This window comes from Nyctereutes procyonoides, unplaced genomic scaffold (assembly GCF_905146905.1).
Source record: "Nyctereutes procyonoides isolate TBG_1078 unplaced genomic scaffold, NYPRO_anot_genome, whole genome shotgun sequence".
Classification (NCBI taxonomy): domain Eukaryota; kingdom Metazoa; phylum Chordata; class Mammalia; order Carnivora; family Canidae; genus Nyctereutes; species Nyctereutes procyonoides.
Genome location: NW_026575051.1, coordinates 37,458,014 through 37,479,197, shown reverse-complemented (window position 1 = coordinate 37,479,197; position 21,184 = coordinate 37,458,014). Strand labels below are relative to the sequence as shown.

The 21,184-nt window shown below is 39.2% G+C and overlaps 1 protein-coding gene, 1 long non-coding RNA gene, 1 other non-coding gene and 1 pseudogene across 8 annotated transcripts in view; 2 read left to right on the top strand and 2 right to left on the bottom strand.

Annotated features, from left to right (window-relative positions):
- The window catches only part of MYO6 (myosin VI), a 145,642-nt gene extending 142,231 nt beyond the window's left edge, over window positions 1-3,411 (bottom strand). For 5 of the 6 annotated variants that reach the window (XR_008665034.1, XR_008665035.1, XM_055329647.1 and 2 more), the window contains exon 1: window positions 3,217-3,411. The gene's annotated coding sequence lies outside the window, so the exon portion shown is untranslated. The remainder of the gene's footprint in view (window positions 1-3,216) is intronic. The other variant, XM_055329645.1, reaches the window with a different exon arrangement.
- A 208-nt stretch (window positions 3,412-3,619) lies between these two features.
- On the top strand, window positions 3,620-15,971 carry LOC129513042 (uncharacterized). The gene is made up of 3 exons (XR_008665129.1): window positions 3,620-3,791; window positions 13,348-13,508; window positions 15,605-15,971. It is a non-coding gene; the product is annotated as an uncharacterized LOC129513042 (long non-coding RNA).
- A 569-nt stretch (window positions 15,972-16,540) lies between these two features.
- Window positions 16,541-16,647, bottom strand: LOC129513235 (U6 spliceosomal RNA). Its single transcript, XR_008665197.1, has one exon. It is a non-coding gene; the product is annotated as a U6 spliceosomal RNA (small nuclear RNA).
- A 2,814-nt stretch (window positions 16,648-19,461) lies between these two features.
- Window positions 19,462-19,552, top strand: LOC129513185 (U6 spliceosomal RNA; annotated as a pseudogene).
- The last annotated feature ends 1,632 nt before the right edge of the window (window positions 19,553-21,184 follow it).

Below are 21,184 nucleotides of genomic sequence, written 5' to 3'. Positions count from 1 at the left end.
ATATAGGCCATAAAAAAAATTGTTCTAATAGTACAGGTGACAATTTAATCATACTTTGAAAACAAGCCCCCCTGCACAAGGGTTACGAACTTAATTATGTAATATTTAAAAGACAGTACTGCATTTATGGACAACGATCTCATTTGAGAAAAATAGAAAGTTCTATCTGAAACAGGAACATTGTACTATTCATTTTATCTACAAAGAAAACCAGTGTTATATTACAGTCTAATTCTAATTCCAATAAACCCACCAAAATAAAGTACACGATTTGTATAATATTCTGGTATTTACATCAGAAATGATAAAGCAACACCGTATTACTGTTCAGAGTTGTCAACTTAATGAAAAAAAACAAAAACAGAATTCAACGTTAGTTTCAGAACCACATTCATGACCCATATCATCCTCACTCCTGTGTGCCTTCTTTAACACAATACCAGTTCTGCAGGTTTATTTAAACAGTCTACCAAATGAACTAAGATCAAGGCAACCTGGTCTGGTGGAAAAGACAAGGGTTTCGTGGTCAGAAGACTTAGGTGTGAATCCAGACTTTGTTCCTCTGGAGCTGTAAGACCTTGAGCAAATATTTAATTCTCTAAGCTTAAATTTCCTCATGTGTAAAAGGACAAGACCACCAACCTTGAAAATTATTTTGTAGATTAAATCTCTCAGTGTTCTGATTATACCAGATTCCTATACGGTATAGGAATTATACCAATTCCATCCAGTGGGTGATGATCTTATACTACCAAAGGGCCAGTTCAGGGGCACCTGGGTGACCAGTTCAGGGGCACCGGGGTGGCTCAGTTGGGTGTCTGCCTTTGGCTCAGGTCATGATCCCAGGTTTCTGGGATAGAGCCCCCGCATCTGGGAATCTGCTTCTCCGTCTCTCTCTGCCCCTTGTGTGCTTGCTCTCTCATTTTCTCTCAAATAAATAAATAAAAATCTTTTTTTAATTAACTCATTAATTTAAAAAAATGAGGGCCAGTTCAGAATTATTATGAAGTACATCATTAAGGGGATCACAAACTGTATGAGAGTTAGTAAAGCAGTAATACCATTTTTAGTCTTTTACTGAAAATGTTTTCATATACAAACATGAAAATTTCACAGAGGTCAGAAATCTTTTTAAAACTGACATTTTTAAATATCAAAATGAAGCTTCAATTATCAGCAGTGAAAACTGGTTAATTTTCTAAAAAATGTTTTGGGTGCTTATATTTATCCAAACCTCACAAAGCAAAAAATTTTAAAACTTTCTTAAAAGAGCTGTACTTTAGAACCCAGAGACAGCCCGGTTATCTAAACAATGGGCTACATGATACACCACAGTCTCCAGGCAAAGTCACAACAGGATGAGAAAAGAGCCTTCAGCCTCTCTCAGATTTCCTGGCCACTGTTATTTTAAAACTTGATCACATAAACATAAACAGAGGGAAAAAAACCCACTTCAGATAAGCGCCATGGGTTATGACTTATGATCTGTTCTTAATACATCATATTAATTTACATTAAATATTACAATAATGCATTACACTTTTCTTGTTCATGCTTCTAGACTAGTGAAGAATATGTGTATTACAGTTTTACATAAAACGTATTTAGAGTTTTTAATCCTGTAATCTCTAAAGTTCTTTTACTTCTTTTTAAAATTAGCTTTTGAAAACGAAAATCTAACTCAAACTGGGAGAACAATGTCACATAGAACATACAAACGCAATAGGCAAATCTGCCTAAGATTAAAATGACTTGTTTACCACTGTGTGTATAATTCCTGCGCAATTTAAAATACTCAACATGAGCTGTATATTTAAAAGTCAATGAGTTACTTTGAATGGCTGCATTGTTTCAAGCTCTGGCTATAGCCCAATGTGTAATGTCTCTAAAATTAATGATAAAAAAATACCAAGGTAATTTTTTCACGAAGCAATTTCCAATTATAAAACCACAACCCCAGGTATCTATGAAGTTTAGTTAATTTGTACAGATATGCTGTTTTCCTGCCAACCTTTGCACCATGACCATTCCAGCCCAAGTTCAAGATTCACATTTTATGGTGTGAATAGTTTCAACTAAACCTTAAGGATTTTTAAAACTTTCACACCCTGACGATACTTGGTTAGATACATTGCATCTACACCACCAGAGCATAACAGCAAATGAAACTTTTATTTAGCACGTACAGCAATCTGTGAAGTTGCGGCAGTGTTCCTAGTTGCTCACTAATATCTGTAGATTAGGATGCATACATTCCTCCACCACAACTTTATCCGCGATAAAACGTAACCTGTCTTCTTAAACTCTACAGAAATAGTATTTCCGACACGGATGTGCCAGTAATAACCCTACCAAATTACTTCCTACTTAAAATCCCAGGGTTGGGGATCCCTGGGTGGCGCAGCGGTTTAGTGCTTGCCTTTGGCCCAGGGCGCGATGCTGGAGTCCCTGGATGAGTCCCGCATCGGGCTCCCTGCATGGAGCCTGCTTCTCCCTCTGCCTGTGTCTCTGCCTCTCTCTCTCTCTCTGCCTCTCTCTCTCTCTCTCTCTCTCTCTGTGTGTGTGTGTGTGTGTGTGTCTCATGAATAAATAAGTAAAATCTTAAAAAAAAAAAAATCCCGGGGCTGGAGCATCTGAATGGTTTTAGGGAGTTTTTGGAAATCAACAAATATAAAAAGCTCTTGTTCGGTAGCACAAACGTCGATTAACATCCTCAAAGTACTGGACCACCTAAAGACTAAAATCACAACGTTACGACAGTCCCACCCCGGCCTTCTACGCGATGACACTATCCATTTAACAGCGGCTGGCACCTGATGCGAAGGTATCTCAGAACAAACGGCACGACTCCTACGCCCGATTTCAAGCTTGTTTACTCAAGAGAAAAAACTATCACGGGGCGTCCAAGTCCGGGCGGGACACCTGAGTGCTCTGCTACCTGGGAGCCAGGCAAGAGACCCAAAGGTAGCTCGTGACGACAGACCCGTGAAAGGAGACTCTCGAGAACCTGCCCCGGCACCGCCGTGAGCCGCCCGCCGGCCGGGCCCACCCAGCACCTGCCTCACACGCGCATCCCGCGGAGGAGACCCCGCCGTCAGCCCCCGCCGTCAGCCCCCGCCGTCAGCCCCCGCGGCGGAGGAGGCCCCGCAGCAGCGCGGCCCGGGGACGCGAGGCCCTGACGCCGACGCCCCGAGGCAGCGGCCCCGCGTCACTCACCGGGTGGCCGCGAGCGCAGGTGCGCGGAGGCGAGGCTACCTGTGGCCGGTGAGGTGGAGGGCGGGGTGAAAGGTAACGAAGTCGAGCGCAAAGGGCGACTGCGTGGACCAGCTCTGGGACGCGGCGGCGACCGCGATCGGGCGAGCTTCCTGCTCGGACAGATCCCGGGGCCGTCTCCGCCCGCCGGCCGGCGCCCCGCCGAGTCCCCGGCCCCGGCGCGCGCACGTCACGGCTACGGAGCGCCCAAGGGGGCGGGGGCGCCGCGGGCCGGGGCGGGGCGGGCCGGGGCGGGGCGGCCGGGCCCGGGGGGCGCAGGCGCGCGCTCCCCGAGGGGGCGCTCGGAGCCCGCAGCCGCCCCGCCCCGCCGCTCGCCCCCGCCCCCGCCCCGGCCCGCGGCGCACAGCCTCCCGGGCTGAGGTGGGCGCGCTGGAGCGCGGGAGGGGCCGCCGCGGGCCCGGCCGGCAGCCGCGTTCCTCCCCCTGCGGCACGGCCTTCCTCGCCGCGGTTGTCTCCAGCCCGGGCGCGGAGACCGTGCAGTCCGGCAACGGCAAGAACCAGTTCACGGAGGGAGAAAGGTGTTCAGACGGGGGGGGCCAGGACCCCGCGTTTTACTTGAGGGCGGGCGGGAACGACCACTGCGTTGTTGCGGAGGGAAGAACCGCTGCTCACTAGGCTCCGGTCCGGGTCGGCTTGGGCTGCGCTGCGCTGGGCTGGGCTGGGCTGGGCGCTGAGCTGGGCTGCGCTGGGCTGCGCTGGGCTGTGCTGTGCTGGGCGCTGAGCTGCGCTGGGCTGTGCTGGGCTGTGCTGGGCGCTGAGCTGCGCTGGGCTGGGCTGCGCTGGGCGCTGAGCTGCGCTGGGCTGGGCTGCTCTGGGCTGCGCTGGGCTGGGCTGGGCGCTGAGCTGCGCTGGGCTGGGCTGCGCTGGGCGCTGAGCTGCGGTGGGCTGGGCTGCTCTGGGCTGGGCTGCTCTGGGCTGCGCTGGGCCGAGCTGAGCTGAGCTGCGCTGGGCTGTGCTGGGCGCTGAGCTGGGCTGCGCTGGGCTGAGCTGGGCTGGGCTGGGCGCTGAGCTGCGCTGGGCTGTGCTGGGCGCTGAGCTGCGCTGCGCTGGGCTGCGCTGGGCTGAGCTGGGCCGAGCTGAGCTGGGCTGGGCTGGGCGCTGAGCTGCGCTGGGCTGTGCTGGGCTGTGCTGGGCTGCGCTGGGCTGAGCTGGGCTGGGCTGGGCTGGGCTGGGCTGGGCTGGGCTGAGCTACGCTGAGCTGGGCTGCGCCGCGACAGGAGCAGTCTTGCCGCTCTGCTTTGGGTGGCAGAGGGTCTGAGATGGAAATTTTGTATTCCTCCGGCCCCCGAATCCCCGTTTACTGACTAGAACCCGATCTTCTCTGTCGTTTAAATTTTACTGTTTTTATAAGTGACATACCTGTAAATCCTATTTGAAAATTAAATATGAAGTGGCTATGCAAAATTGAATTATATGATGAAAACATACGTCGCCTTTACAACGAAATGAAATGGTAATGATTAATTGTAATACTAAATGTCTCCGTTGAAAAAAGTTAAGAGGACCTACACAAGATAATTACATTTTTTTCCCCTCAACATTTCTGAGTGGCAAGTAGGAAACTTCAGGAAATCTACAAGATTCTGATAAGAGACAAATTTCAGATACTCAGTTCTTCCACAGTTCTTTTGGTGGAAAAGATAAGTTACGGTGAGATAGAAACTACTAATAATGAAGTAGGGAAGTAAGAAAGAGGAAGAGGAACCAAGAAAGGAAATAATTTACAGCAATCTCAGAAATTTAATTTCTGACTGCCAGGAGGTAGGTCTTAAATGTATAAAAACTACATTTCAAAACAAATTGGAAAAAAGAAAAACAAGAATAAGAAGAGAGTAATTTCTGTTCACAGCTTTGAGTTCCTTTTGGACTTAAGATTTAAAAGCTATGTGAGTAATAACTTGTGATTTTTTTTTCTCTTGTTCTCCTTTACTCCCGCTTCCATTACTGAGTCCCTTTACTTCAAGTTCCGCATCTCTTGAATGTATCCAATTCTTTATAACCACTACCATTATCTTATTTCAAGCCACCATTATTTCAGATCTTGCATACTACTTGAGCCAGCTAAACTTTTCACCAGGCTGCAATCCTGTCCCCTTATAATCTTCTCTACAATGCCACCAGGTTTATATTTTACAAAAGTCTATGTAATCCTCTTTTTAAACTCCTATAGTGACACTCTACCTTTAGTATAAAATCCAAATTAGTTAAGATGTGTTATGTGAGCCTTCCATTGTTTTTGTTTAAGAAGCACAGTGGGGATTTCTCTTGCTTTTTTTCTTAATTGAATTTTAATACCTTTTCATTGTTCCTCAGTTCATCAATGTCTTAAGCCCCCAAAAGCTGTCCTAAACCAGGCTTATTCAGTTACCTGCTTGCCTTTGGAATCATTTGCATTTTGGATCACTGTTTTAGCCCTTCTTTCCTATCTAGTCTCATTTCCACCAACAGCCTGTCTCCATTTCTTGTACTTTACACAAGCCATTTTGAAGTACTGGTGTGTCCAGAAAAAAACAATTATGCTCTTTATGACATTGAAGTGTTGCCAAGCTAAATCCAATGAATCCTTCAGAACAAAAACTGTTTGTCCCCTCTAAGTTTTCCTGGGGCCCCTGGCTGATTCAGTCAGAAGAGCATGCAGTTCTTATCTCAGGATCCTGAGTTCAAGCCCCACCTTGTGGGCAGAGATTACTTAAATAAATTTTAAAAACTTTTAAAAAGGAAGAAGTTTTCTTTAATCCCCTTATCTAACACTTAGGTGCAAATTGGTGGTCTTTTTCATCTCTCATAGCACTCATTGCACATATCTCTTCCAACACTTATTTCACCATTAATACTTTATATATCCACCAACTGAACACATCATCTGAACTCTTGATGTTGCCTCTGCTCATTCTAGTCCACTCTCTCTCCACTCCTAGAGTTACCCCTCCCCTAAATCTGATTGTGTCATCTCCTCTACCAAATCCTGATGACTTTCAGATCAGTGAAAAACTCATTTATATGATTACAGAATCCTTCACAATCCTGAACTTACCCAATCCTTTTTAATGCTCCTCTGTCATCAAAACTCAGTCTGTTATTTCCTCTGTCCTAACTCTTGCAGAATTTTTCATTTCTTTGTTTTCCAGAGCACCCACTTCATACCTATATTGTAGCACTTATTAAATGGTATCAACATTACATTTTTATATTTGTTTCCCTCTGTAACAGCTCTCCAAAATACTGAGCTTTTTAATTTGTTTTTATTTTTTTCAAGATTTTATTTATTCATGAGAGACACAGAGAGAGAGAGAGAGAGGCAGAGACACAGGCAGAGGGAGAAGCAGGCTCCATGCAGGAAGCCCAATGCAGGACTTGATCCCAGATCCTGGGATCACACCCTGAGCCAAAGGCAAACGCTCCACCACTGAGCCACCCAGGCATCCCGATACTTAGAAATTTTACCGTTATTTTTTTCTCATTCCTAGAGATGAGCACAGTGTCTGCCTCACTGAATTATAACGACTGCTGAAATGTATTGAATGTTGTGTGCTAATACTATAGCACGCACTTTACATAAATCATCCCAATACATTCTCAGAGGCCTATGAGGTAATACAATGAGGATTTGCTTTTTGCTTGCCTAGCTTCTGAATTCCCATCCTATTTGTGGAGAATTATTAATTTTGAGTCTTGATGGGAACAGGGCCTACCTCACACTTCGCAAACTGGGTTTGGTCAAAGTCTCTCTCCCCACTAGGGCATAATCATGGCATGGGACCTCAGTTAACACAAATGGATGTTCTCACCTGCAACTTGGAATCTGGATAGAGTGATGCAAATATGGAGAGATAGAGATAATTCACAGTTGTATAGATAAATGTGGCAACCCAGATCTGGTCATGACAGTGCTAACAGTGACATCATGAATAGATGGCCTTGCACATTTTACACACCAATTCTCCATCATTCCCAGTGATTGTGTGAGCTACATAGTACTTGTCCACTACATTCTTCTTCTAGATAAGTTAGCCAGAGTTTTTTGTTGTTGCTTTCAACCAAGAACCCCAATTAATCTAGAAAAGTTATATCATTATCCCTATCTTATAAAAAAGTAATAAATAGGTGCTCAAGTGCTTATTTAATGAGTGAGTTATTTGCAACATTATCACTTCTAGGAGAAATTTTTATCATTGCCTCAGTTATTAATAATTTTGTATGAAGAGTAATCATCTGGAATGTATAGGGAACTAAGTTACAGGAAAGAAGCAGATCCCTAAAGAGATAGTTTTGGAAATTTTTCCTTAGGATATATCTTAGCCCATCCTCATACATCATCAAGATTTTTATCTTCCTTACTTTATCATAAAAAAACTAATGCTTGACGATTACTGTAAAATAATAAATAATTTTGTTAAAAAGTTTGAATGATGTTTTAAACATATTACTGAACTTACTCTAGAAAGTAGCCCAAGACATCTTACATATATTTTCAGTATGAAAGACTAAAATTAAAGCTGAAATGTCATTTATCAATAGACACTTTGATTTCTTTTTGTGGAGCCCAACACAGGGTTTGAACTCATGACCCTGAGATCAAGAGTCAGACACTTAACTGAGCCACCCAGGTGGCTCAAAAGATACTTTAAAAATTTTTCTTAACCAGATCACTGTACATTTTTTTTTATCATTCTATCTCCTGGAAATTTTTGTAACTATGGTTTCCCTTACTTGAACTCCCAGTTGTTTTTCCTGAATTGTTCTAGCGGAATTATAATTAAAACTGAAACAAAAGCACAAGCGTGGCCAAAGATCATCACCTCAAACACTTAACTGTCAAATGTCTTAAAAACAGTCTTCCAAGGGCACCTGGCTGGCTCAGTCAGTAGAGCACACAGCTTTGATATCAGGCTTTTATGTTCGAACCCCATGTTGGGGCCCCACATCGGGTGCAGAAATTACTTTAAAATAAAATCTTGGGATGCCTGGGTTGCTCAATGGTTGAGCAACTACCTTCGGCTCAGGAGTGATCCTGGGATCTGGGATCGAGTCCCACATCGGGCTCCCTGCATCGAGCCTGCTTTTCCTTCTGCCTGTGTCTCTGCCTCTCTCTCTCTGTGTCTCATGAATAAATAAATAAATCTTATAAAATAAAATCTTAAAAATCTGAGGTGCCTGAGCGACTCAGTTGGTTGAGTGCCCAACTCTTCATTTCTTTGTGATCTCAGCCCTACTTCAGGCTCCACACTCAGTGGAGAGTCTGCTGGGGTTCTCTCTCTCCCTCTGCCTCGGCCCCTCCATCTGTTTGTGCATGTTCCTGCTCTCTGTCTCTCAAATAAATAAATCTTAAAAAAAAAAAAAAACTTCCATCTAATATGCCATACCCAGTCATCTTCAACTCAAGTGCAGTAATTTGAAAAGGACAGAGAAGAGTCATTTATTTTTTTCGGACCTATATGGGTCAGATGTAATCTAACCCAATTATAGAAATTAAGAGAAAGCAAATGAGTGAAGGCATTCTGGAAGTGCAGAATTATGTTAAAACTTATATAAATGAAGTGAATATGTGAGAAGGAAACAGGTTCCAGGCCTGGCTCTCCAGAACCATGACCTGTATAAGTCATTTAATCTCATGGAGACTCAATTTACTCATCAATAAAATAACAATGATAATAATACCTCCTGCTCAGGGAAAAGACTAAATAAAGCAAGCTAAAAACAGGTTTTTACAAACACTAATCTTGCTACATGCTAGAAAAGTTTATAAATATATATATCTTGTAAATATATTTGAGCAAGAAAGAAAAATCCTTAAATTAATGCTAAAACTTATTTGAAGTTAGCTTTGTTTTAAACTAGTTAATACAAGAAGTCAATTATTGAATTTCTTTTTATATTGTTTTGATGAAATCTGAATATTAAAAAAGTCCTAGAAATTTATATAAAATATATGACTTCTAGGAAGTTTTCCTAGTCTACAGAAGTCTTCCTACTATAGTTTAGGAATATAATGAGAAAAGTAATTGAATATCTATTTTTCTTGCATATTATAAATAAATGATTACACTTGACTTTATGGATATTTAATTTTAAAAATCAAATGAACAATTTTTTTAAATTTTATTTATTTATTTATTTCATGAGAGACACAAAGAGAGAAACAGACATAGGCAGAGGGAGAAGCAAGCTCCACATGGGGAGCCCGATATGGGACTCCAGCCCAGCACCCCGGGATCACAACCTAAGCCGAAGGCAGTTTGGTACTCAACCACTGAGCCACCCAGGAGTCCCTCAAATGTACAATTTAAAGAAGCTTTGCAAAAGTAGAAAAACAAGGCTGAATTAAATTTTAAGACAGAAAACCATAAATATATATATCATAAATAGATGATCTGCATAAAGAATTCAGTGTCATAATTCAGAAAGTTCCATTCTCCACAGCCTACATAAATAGTTCAGAAAGCACACCAGAAAATCAGTGGTGTGTAAGATCTGCAAAATTATATATTTTTTAAATTTTTATTTATTTATGATAGTCACAGAGAGAGAGAGAGGCAGAGACACAGGCAGAGGGAGAAGCAGGCTCCATGCACCGGGAGCCCGACATGGACTCAATCCCGGGTCTCCAGGATCGCGCCCTGGGCCAAAGGCAGGCGCCAAACCGCTGCGCCACCCAAGGATCCCTGCAAAATTATATTTTTATAAATCCCTAATTGGTTATAAGTTAATCATTGTCTGTGATCAATTGGTTGATTCTCATTCAGATAGTATCATTAATATGATTCAACCCTCAGGTTGGATTTAATGCCCAGTGAAATATTTTGTGTAGATCTTTATGTTAGTACACTTCATAGTATAATGACTTTTTTATTTACATGTCTGGGAGCCCACTGAAATCTTACCTGTCTTTGGACACCCAGAATCAGCTGGGGCACAAAAGGCATGGACTCAGTAAATATTTGTGGAATGGAGTTGGGCTGAATGAACTTGAGCTCTGGCAGGTCTATATTCAGAAATGAGTTTTTTAGGAGGACATTTTAGAACTTTGTCATTGGAGAAAATAGGCTTTAATTTTCCATGGGAAAAAAATAAAAATAAAAATAATTTTCCATGGGAGCATGTAATTTATATTTAAATCACTATTCCACAGATGATTCAATATTCATAAAAAATCTGCATATATTTCATCTCATTTTTTTAAAAGTGCATTTCATAATACTTACCATTTTTATTTTCACCAGTTATCCTTCAATTTTATATGTTAAGCAATTGTGATGTTGCTATCTTATAAAAAATATAAAAATGAAAATAAATTGTATCTTCTCTAAAGGTTATGAATGAGATATTCAAAATTGATATTATAGAATATAAAGATTACTATGTATATAATATTTTTTTAAAAAAGATATGGTGTGGGGAGTACTATTTAAACAAATCAGTGATACACAACAGACTTTTGAACAAAATGTTAAATAAATGAAAACACTGGTAGTGGCTGTTTTCTTGCTTTAAAAATAGTAGTTTCTTGAAATAGATCAAGGAAGTATCAGGTAATCACTGACCAGGAAGTGGCTAATATGTCAGAGTTAAATATTATCCTACTGTTAACAATAAACAAGTTTGAAGACAACGAAGCATTAAATGTATTCACAGAGTAATAACCTGAGTTCATTCACATAGGCTTTATTGAGATTTACCAAATGATTATTATATTAGTCAGCCTATGCTGTGTAGCTAACCAAATCTCAATGGTATATAACTAAGAGCATTCATTTTTCTCCTGAGCAAGTGTATAGTTCTCCTAGGACAACTCTAATTTAGGCTGCTAGTACATTCAGCTCTGTTCTAGTGTCTCATTCTGGGGTTCAAGATGAAGATCCAGTGGCTACCTGGGGTATACTCTTCTTGGGTCCGAGGTCAGAAACATACTGTGTCTCTTAAAGTCTAAGCCCAGAATTGGCACACTGCTACTTCTGCCCATATTCTATTGACCAGAGAAAGTCAGATGACCAACCCCAGCATCAATGGGGCAGGATAGATAGTCTTACCATGAATGTGTAGGTAATAAATGTTTGCTGAACAAAAATCTAATAATCTAAATAATCTAATTTATTGAGTTTATTAATTATTCAAAATGATGTATTAAAAAGAGTTGGAGAGGCGCCTGGGGTGGCTCAGTGGTTGAGCATCTGCCTTTGGCTCAGGTCCTGATCCCAGTTTGCTGGGATCGAGTCCCCTATCAGGTTCCCTGGGGAGCCTACTTCTCCCTCTGCCTATGTCTCTGCCTCTGTCTCTGTGTCTCTCATGAATAAATAAATAAATACAATCTTAAAAAAAAAAAAGGGAAGATTAAGAGGTACATGGCAGGCTTCTGACATCCTTATGATGTTCTATTTCTTACTTTGGTGGTAATTACACAGGTGAGTTCCCTTGGCTATATATTCATTGAGCTATACATTCATTCATGATCTGTATAATTTTTCTGTATGATATACTTCAAATAGAAACTTCTATATAAAAACTTTAAAATTTTTAGCATTTTTTTAGATTTCTGAATTTTTAGTTATTTTCTCTTAGAAAAGTCCTAAATGACTTGATTTTAGAATAGAAAAGTCTTTTATTGGGACACCTGGGTGGCTCAGTGGTTGAGCATCTGCCTTCCACACAGGGTGTGATCCTGGAGTCCCAGGATCGAGTCCCACATCAGGCTCCCTGCCACATCAGGCTCCCTGCAGGGAGCCTGCTTCTCCCTCTGCCTATGTCTGTCTGTCTGTCTGTCTCTCTCTCTCTGTCTCTCATGAATAAATAAATAAAATCTTAAAAAAAAAGTCTTGTTAAAAATTGATGTGACATGAAACACTTGGCTGGATCAAGAGCCATGTGATTCTTGATCTTGGGGTCATGTGTTCAAACCCCATGTTGTGGGTAAGGCTTACTTTAAAAAACTGCTGTGAGGGACCCCTGGGTGGCTCAGTGATTGAGCATCTGCCTTTGACTCAGGCTGAAAAACAAATGGTGATTCCAGGGTCCTGGGATCAAGTCCCGAAAAGGGCTCCCCACAGGAAGCCTGCTTCTTCCTCTGCCTATGTCTCTGCCCCTCTCTCCATGTCTCTCATCAATAAATAAATAAAATCTTTAAAAAAAAAAATAAGAAAATAAATAAAATAAAAAATTGCTGTGAGAAAACATGTGTCTTTCCAAAGAAATAATAGGTATTCCTGAGATTAAATATATTTGCATATTTATTAATAATGTGGAGATAACCAGGCCAAGTTAATTTAAGCATATTAAAAAAAATATCTAAGGTCATTTCTGGATACAGTTGAAACTTGTAATTTTGCCTTTGAATATTTAAAAACAAATGTAGATAAGTGTATTAGTTATTGCCAATTTGATCATGCCAATAATAATTACAAAAAACAATTAGAAAACAATCTGCCTCAACACATATCCCCCCAAACTTAGTATTATCTTTTTTATTTATTTTTTTTAGTATTCTAATAACATTTTAAACCAAAAAAATTAGGAATTAAAAACAGTTCTTTTAGGGATCCCTGGGTGGCGCAGCGGTTTAGCGCCTGCCTTTGGCCCAGGGCGCGATCCTGGAGACCCGGGATTGAATCCCACGTCGGGCTCCCGGTGCATGGAGCCTGCTTCTCCCTCTGCCTGTGTCTCTGCCTCTGTGTGTGTGTGTGTGTGTGTGTGTGTGTGTGTGTGTGTGTGTGTGTGACTATCATAAATAAATAAAAATAAAAAATAAATAAAAAATAAAAATAGTTCTTTTAAAGTTTATTTAAGTAATCTCTACACCCAGCATGGAGCTCAAACTCATGACCCTGAGATCAACAGTGCCATGTTCTTCTCATTGAGCAAGCCAGGTGCCCCCCAAAAATAGCTTTCATAATTTATTAAGTGTATATAAAAATATATTCAAATTATTAGTAGATAAAATTTTACTTGTGTATTTAAATCTTTGGAGCATATAAGATTAAAACCTTAGCGTTATTCAAACTGTGGATAATATTAATGTAGTATACATTTTAAGGACCATCTTTTTTCTTTAATAAAGATTTTATTTATTTATTTGACACACAGAGCACAAGCAGGAGGAACAGCAGGCAGTGGGAGAGGGAGAAGCAGGCTCCTGGCAGAGCAGAGAACCCCATGTGGGGCTCCATCCCAGGACCCTGAGATCATGACCTGAGCCGAAAGCAGATGCTCAACCACTGAGTCACCAAGACGTCCCAGCATGACTGGTATTATATAAAATTGAATTATACTTATATAATATTAGAAAGGAATTGAGGTTTTTACAGTATAATGCCATAGCATCTAATAACATCCATTCCTGCAGGTCTTACTTATGGCTATCAATGAAATTGTATAGTTTTCTCATTCAAGGTATATGTTTTTTTGTAAAATTAATTCCTAAGTATTTTATAGTTCTTGGTCATCACCATGAGTGATTTTCCCCCAATTTCTTTTCTAGATTTTCATTGTGTATTTATCAAAGCAATGTAACAGATTTTTTAGTTTCCTCAGTTTTCTAGTTGCATAATCACCTACTCAATAAAAAACATTTATCATTTATCTCTTATTTTCCAAAGTTTTATAGCAGTTATTGCATTTTCTTGTCTCACTACATCTGCTAATAATGCAAAAGCAATGTTGAGTAGCTTGAGAACCTGTCTAGTTCTTGATGTACTGGTTGTATTTCACCATTTACTATATTTTGTTACTATGATACTGTACTCTATGTTATAACACATTTCTATAATCTCAAAGATTGTTATGGACAATTAAATTTTTATATGATCATATAAATGCCCTTCTTTAATCTTTGACATAACAAGTGATATACTTCCTGATATTGAACATCCTGAAACTTAGTTATCACTTGTTTGCTTATTACTGGATTCTTTTTTTTTTAAACTCTTGTGTTTTTTTTTTTAATTTTTATTTATTTATGATAGTCACAGAGAGAGAGAGAGAGAGAGGCGCAGAGACATAGGCAGAGGGAGAAGCAGGCTCCATGCACCGGGAGCCCGATGTGGGATTCGATCCTGGGTCTCCAGGATCGCGCCCCGGGCCAAAGGCAGGCGCCAAACCGCTGCGCCACCCAGGGATCCCTTATTACTGGATTCTAATTGCCAATGTTTTATTTAGATTTTGTCAATTGTGAATCATAAATTACATAATTTCTTAGTTTTCCTTTTGACACCATCTTTACTAGAGCTTTTTATTAAAGGTGTATTGGTCTCATAAATGAATTGAGAGTTTTTCAAACATTTCTATGGCCTTGAATTTTTAAAATAATCTGATTTAAATGTTTAAAAATTCAAATACAAGAATTGATAAGGTCTTTGTTCATATTCAGTGGTAGCTCAGTAACCCCTTGTCTTTTTAGCATTCATAGTATAATCAAGTTGTCTACTTTTTTTTTTTTTTTTTTTTTTTTTTTTTTTTAGAGAGAGAGAGAACATAAGTGAGGGGTGAGGAGTGTAGGGGCAGAGGAAGAGGGAGGAAGAGAATCTTAAGCAGGCTCCATAGTCACTTGTGTATCTCAGAGTTCAATGTAGGGCTCAGCCTCATGACCCTGAGATCATGACCTGAGCCAAAATCAAGAGTTGGACACTTAACTGACTGAACCATCCAGGTGCTCTGCATTGTCTTACTTCTTGAATCAGTTCTGATATTTTTAACTAAGAATACACTTATTTCCTCCAGGCTTTCATATTTCTGGTCATGTTATATATCTCTATTTGTTTAAAGTAGGCCAGAATAGGGCAGCCTGGGTGACTCAGTGGTTTAGCGCTGCCTTCAGCCCAGGGCCTGATCCTGGAGACCCAGGATCAAGTCCCACGTTGGGCTCCCTGCCTTAGCCTGCTTCTCCCTCTGAATGTGTCTCTGCCTCTCTCTCTCTCTCTCAATCTCTCTTTCTGTCTCTCATGAATGAATGAATGAATGAATGAATGAATGAATAAATAAATAAATAAATAAATCTTAAAAAAAAAAAAGTAGGCCAGAATAAGAAATCAAAAAGGAAGAAAGGAACATTAAGAGTATGTAGAACCCTTGTAAGTTTGCTTTCTACATAACTTATTCCATTAATTACTTACTTAGCCTCCTATTATGTACAACATACTGCTTGGTGCTGGGGACATAGTGGTGAGCAAAAAGAGACAATTAGGCCTTGTATACTTTTTTTTTTTTTTTTTTTAAGAATTTAAGTAATCTCTACACCCAAATGTGGAGCTTGAACTCACTACCTCAAGATCAAGAGTTGCATGCTCTACTGACTAAGCCAGCCAGGTGCCCCTAATGTCTTTTTCTCTCCCTCTGTCTTTTTAAGTAGGCTCCACACCCAGCATGGAGCCCAGCATGGAGCTTGAACCTACAGCTCTACAAATAAGACCTGAGCTGAGATCAAGAATTGGATGTTCAAAAGATGAATGGATAAAGAAGATGCGGTTTATGTATACAATGGAATATTACTCAGCCATTAGAAATGACAAATACCCACCATTTGCTTCGACGTGGATGGAACTGGAGGGTATTATGCTGAGTGAAATAAGTCAATCGGAGAAGGACAAACATTATATGGTCTCATTCAATTGGGGAATATAAAAAATAGTGAAAGGGAATAAAGGGGAAAGGAGAAAAAATGAGTGGGAAATATCAGAAAGGGAGACAGAACATGAGAGACTCCTAACTCTGGGAAACAAACAAGGGGTGGTGGAAAGGGAGGTGGGCAGGGGGTGGGGGTAACTGGGTACTGGGTGATGGGCACTGAGGGGGGCACTTGATGGGATGAGCACTGGGTGTTATGCTATATGTTGGCAAATTGAACTCCAATTTAAAAAAATATGAAAGATGAAAGAAGAAAGAAAAGAAAGAAGAAAGAGAAAGAAGAAAGAAAAGGAAAGAAAAGGGAGGGAGGGAGAGAGAGAGAAAGAAGAAAGAAAGAAAGAAAGAAAGAAAGAAAGAAAGAAAGAAAGAAAGAAAGAGAAAGAAAGAAAGAAAGAAAGAAAGAAAGAAAGAAAGAAAGAAAGAAAGAAAGAAAGAAAGAAAGAAAGAAAGAAAAAGAAAAGGAAAAGAAAAGAAAAAGAATCAGATGTTCAACCAACTGAGCCACTCTGGCATTCCCCCAGGTGCTTCTTTTTAAAGCCCTTCTGTATCTGTGATATCTCTCCTTTCTCCTTTAATTTGTTCCTCTGTAATTTGGGGGTAATGACGAATGTACCTCATATGGTCATTGTGAAGAATGAATTCATACATTTATTTATTTTTAAATATGGAACGCTTCATGAATTTGCGTGTCATCCTTGCGCAGTGGCCATGCTAATCTTCTCTGTATCGTTCCAATTTTAGTATATGTGCTGCCGAAGCGAGCACGAATTCATACATTTAAAGAGATTTATGTATAAAAACTTATGAATAACTCTCATTTATATAAAGGAGATAATAATCTTCATTATTTATTCTTCATTTCATTTCTCTTATTTTATTCTCATTTTATTGTATCAGATATCTCTTTATTCCTTGATCAGACTCAAGAGTTTATCTTTTAAAAAACCATTTGTGATGTTTTTTGTGACAGGAAATGGCAGTATGGAGGGAGTTCTAGTTCATTAATTTTTATCTTTCTTAATTTCCTCTTCTATTTTTTTTGGTAAAAAAGTATTTTATTCTGTTCCTAATTTTTTTTTAAGATTTTATTTTTTAAGTAATCTCTATACCCAACATGGGGCTCAAATTCACAACCCTGGGATCAAAAGTCTCATGCTATTCTAAGCCAGATAGTTCCTGTTCCTGTCTTAAATGTGAGCTTTTATTTCCTTTCTTTTTCATTTTTGGACTTAATAAAGGTGTTTAAGTCTATAAACTTCCTTTAGTTATAGCTTTGACTAAGTCTTAGCATTATTAGGTATAGTGAAGTAATGAGTTGGCCAATTAAAGAAATAAATATTTAGTAATACTATAACATGACAAGCTATTCTATGAAAAAGGATTTTTAATAAATGATTTTAGTAAATGGTGCTGGCACAAATAAAATTCTCAAGAATATAACATGTTTCTCTTGTATTATGCATAAATTCCATAGTTTTATTAATTTTTTAAAAAAATCTTGTGAGAAACATATAACTGTATGTATTATCATTTGTCAAGACGGAAATTGTTATCCAAGATTGAAAACACACAAGATGCATAAAAATAAAAATTTTGCTAATGAAAAATACCAAGTATATAGACAATAATTATGAAAAGATACACATATAATGACAATGTAATATGCAAAAGGCTTAACTATTAACAGAGAAAGAAAAAGATTCCTACTACTCTAATGGAAAAGTGGACAAATGATAGGCAAGGCCATCACAAAAAAAAAAAAAAAAAAAAAAAAAAAAACTTCAAATTTGAAGTACAGATTAGGGAAGTACAAATCAAAGTAATAATGAAAACAGCTTGGGATGCCTGGGTGGCTCAGTGGTTGAGCATCTGCCTTCGGCTCAGGATGTAATCCCAGAGTCCCAGGATCGAGTCCCACAATGGGCTCCCTGCATGGAGCCTGCTTCTCCCTCTGCCTATGTCTCTGCCTCTCTCTCTGTCTCTCATGAATAAATAAATAAAATCGTAAAAAAGAAAACAGCTTTATATGCACAAGACTTACAAAATTAAAGAGAGCTATGATACCTATTGCTGTTGGGGATGCAGAAAAAAAGTGTATTTTAATAAACTGCTGGAGGAAATGTAAATTCTTACATGCCTTTGGGAAATAAGCTGGTATCTATAAAAATTAAAAATACATATTATCTTGATCCAGCAGTCCCTGGGAATAAATTCCAGAGAAATAAAACTACCAGTATATAAAGAAATAAAAACAGAAAAACATGTTACATGCTCACAGTTGCAAAAAACTGGAAACAAAAGTGAATGCCTATTAGTAGTGTGATAGTCACTAAAACTGCTAAAAGAATATTTGTCTTATTCTGGAAATATGGTAAGAGTGAACTTCTTTGTTCCTTTTGAAATTTGGATTGTCACCTAACTGGTTTAGGCCAGTGCAGTGCGAGTGAAGTGATGTTCCACTTTTGGGTAGAAGTTTTAAGTCACTGCTGCTCACCAGGTTCTCATCCCTCTCTGTGGTGGCCGTTGAAACCTTTATCAGTCTAGAGCTTCATCGGCCTAGTAACTGAGTAACTAATGAGCAGAACTCCCCTGCCTTCCTCATTTAGACATGGAGTATGACCAAAGAAGGAACTTTTTTGGGAGGGTAAGCTGCTGAGATCTTGGAATCATTACTATAGCACTTGGAATCATTACTATAGCACTAACAAAGTATATCAGGACTGAAAGAATAAGGGGATAGATAAATAATGGTCCATCATATAAATGACTCTGACTTTGATTATACTAGATAGCTTGGATAGATTTTAGTAAGATTGGGATGCCTGGTGGCTGAGCAGTTGGGCATCTGCCTTCAGCTCAGGGCATGATCCTAGAATGCCTGGATAAAGTCCTGTATCAGGCTCATTGCATAGAGACTGCTTCTCCCTCTGCCTATTATGTCTCTGCCTCTCTGTCTCTGTCTCTCATGAATAAATAAAATCTTTAAAAAAAACTTTCATAAGATATTGCTGACACAAAAGAAAGATACTGAAAAGTGTTTATATTATTATCCCAGTTTTATAAGGAAATGATACATCTTTATACATATATTACTATATGTAGAGATTAAATGAATATGGGGAATAATATGAAAGCATACAAAGTTGTTGAAATAGGTCATAAAGATAAATCCAGACTATAGTAAAGAAGAAAGCTATGTGGTGTGATCACATGCCTCTGTTATTCACATTTAATTATAAATAAAGTATTACTGAATAGATATGATCAAGTAATTTCACAAAGTATTTCATTGACTCCAAGATGCTTTGATGCTTGGAGCTTTCTCAGTCTTACCTGCATCAAGAGTTTCTCACACACCTGACTGAAAATACTATCAAGAAGAAATACATCAAAAGTGTGGTCTTGCCAGGAACTTGGAAATGCAAATTTACAGGCCCCACTGAAAACAATCCTGAATCAGAAACTGAGGATGGGGCCCAGTAAATGTCTTTTATCAAGACTTTTAGGTGATTCTGATGCAAATTTTCCCCTTGCTTGATAAAATGTAGCTTTAATTCAGAGGTAAAAATGTTTTTTAGTGCTTGCTTCAGCACACATATACTAAAATTGGAACAATACAAAGAAGATTAGCATGGAAGACATGCAAATTTGTGAAGCGTTCCATATTTTGGGGACGCCTGGGTGGCTCAGTGGTTGAGCATCTGCCTTTGGCTTAGGGCATGATCCCGGAGTCTCCCAGGATTGAGTCCCGCATCATGCTGCCTGCATGGAGCCTGCTTCTCCCTCTGCCTGTGTCTGCCCCTCTCTCTCTCTCATGAATAAATACAATCTTTAATGTTTTTTTTTTTAAATCACATTTTAGAAATAATGTAAATCATTTTAACACACCATTCTCTTTGCTAATTCCATTTGGCAAATGCTTTTCTTTGAATATAAATTCCCAATGATCAGATCTGATTGGCTTTGTTTTTCTAGCTCATACCACTACAAACTAACTTTCCTTGTGATTAGTTGTCCACCTTAACCCAAATTAGCTGAGACAGAAGGAAATGGATTGAAGAGAGCTAGTGATACAAAACACAGCTACGTTACAGGTGCTTTGGGCACTTTCTCTAAGAAATATGTTTGGAAATGTTAGGCAATAATTGACCTAGTAATGTTTTAATTTTACAATTACAATTACAGTATACAATTACAATTAAAATGTTTTAATTTTACATTGATAGTTTTCCTGTTAAGACAATGGAATACTGATATTTTAAGCTAATTTTACTTTTTATTATGTTTATATTTTTTAAAATGTAACACTTTTTTTTTTAATGATTTTTTTCTTTGGTAGTTTCATATGCTTTGTAAATAACTTTGTTTTTAAAATCTATTTTGTCGGGCAGCCCTGGTGGCACAGCGGTTTAGCGCCGCCTTCAGCCCAGGGCCTGATCCTGGAGACCCGGGATTGAGAGGCTCCCTGCATGGAGCCTGCTTCTCCTTCTACCTGTTCTCTCTGCCCCCCCCCCCCGCCCCCCCCGTCTGTCGTGAATAAATAAAAAAATCTTTAAAATAAAATCTATATTGTCAATAATGGCTCCAGCTCATCATTTTATGCCCGTTTTTCAGTTGTATATTACATTTACATTTAAGTATTTCTTTCAACTTTGCACCTTAAACATTACTAAATTAGGTTTCTTTTCCATTTTTTTCAAGTAGGCTCTATGCCTAACATGAGGCTTGAACTCAAGACACTGAGAGCAAGAGTCAACACACTCAACAGAACCAGCCAGGCACCTCTATATTTAAGTATTTTTGATAATTATTTGTTCATAAAGAAAACCACAAAGTTTTGACTGGAACAAAGGAATATTCTTTCCTGTTCTTGTTGTATGTTGTTTTTTTTTTTTCTTTTTAAGTAGCTCCACACTCAACATGGGCCTCAAATTCATAACCCTGAGATCAAGACTTGCATGCCCCACTAAGAGAGCAAGGCACCTCTTGTTGCATGTTTCTAAAGGAGCATTTCAAATGAAATTTCCAAATAATGTCTGATTATTTTAGCATTCTTATGATCTCAGACATAATTATATCCCACATCCTAGCTATAGTAATTCATAATTACTATAGTACATGCTTGCACTTATTCTTGGCCCCCTTTAACACTTTCATTGCCACCATTGGGATCTTGTCAACATTTATAGTTGACCATGTTATTCCTTTGCTTAAATTGCTTCAGTGACTTTTTTAGTGAACATGTCTTCAAGGCACTGCATGATCAGGTCCCAGCCTATCTTCCACCTTACTCTTACCTCGT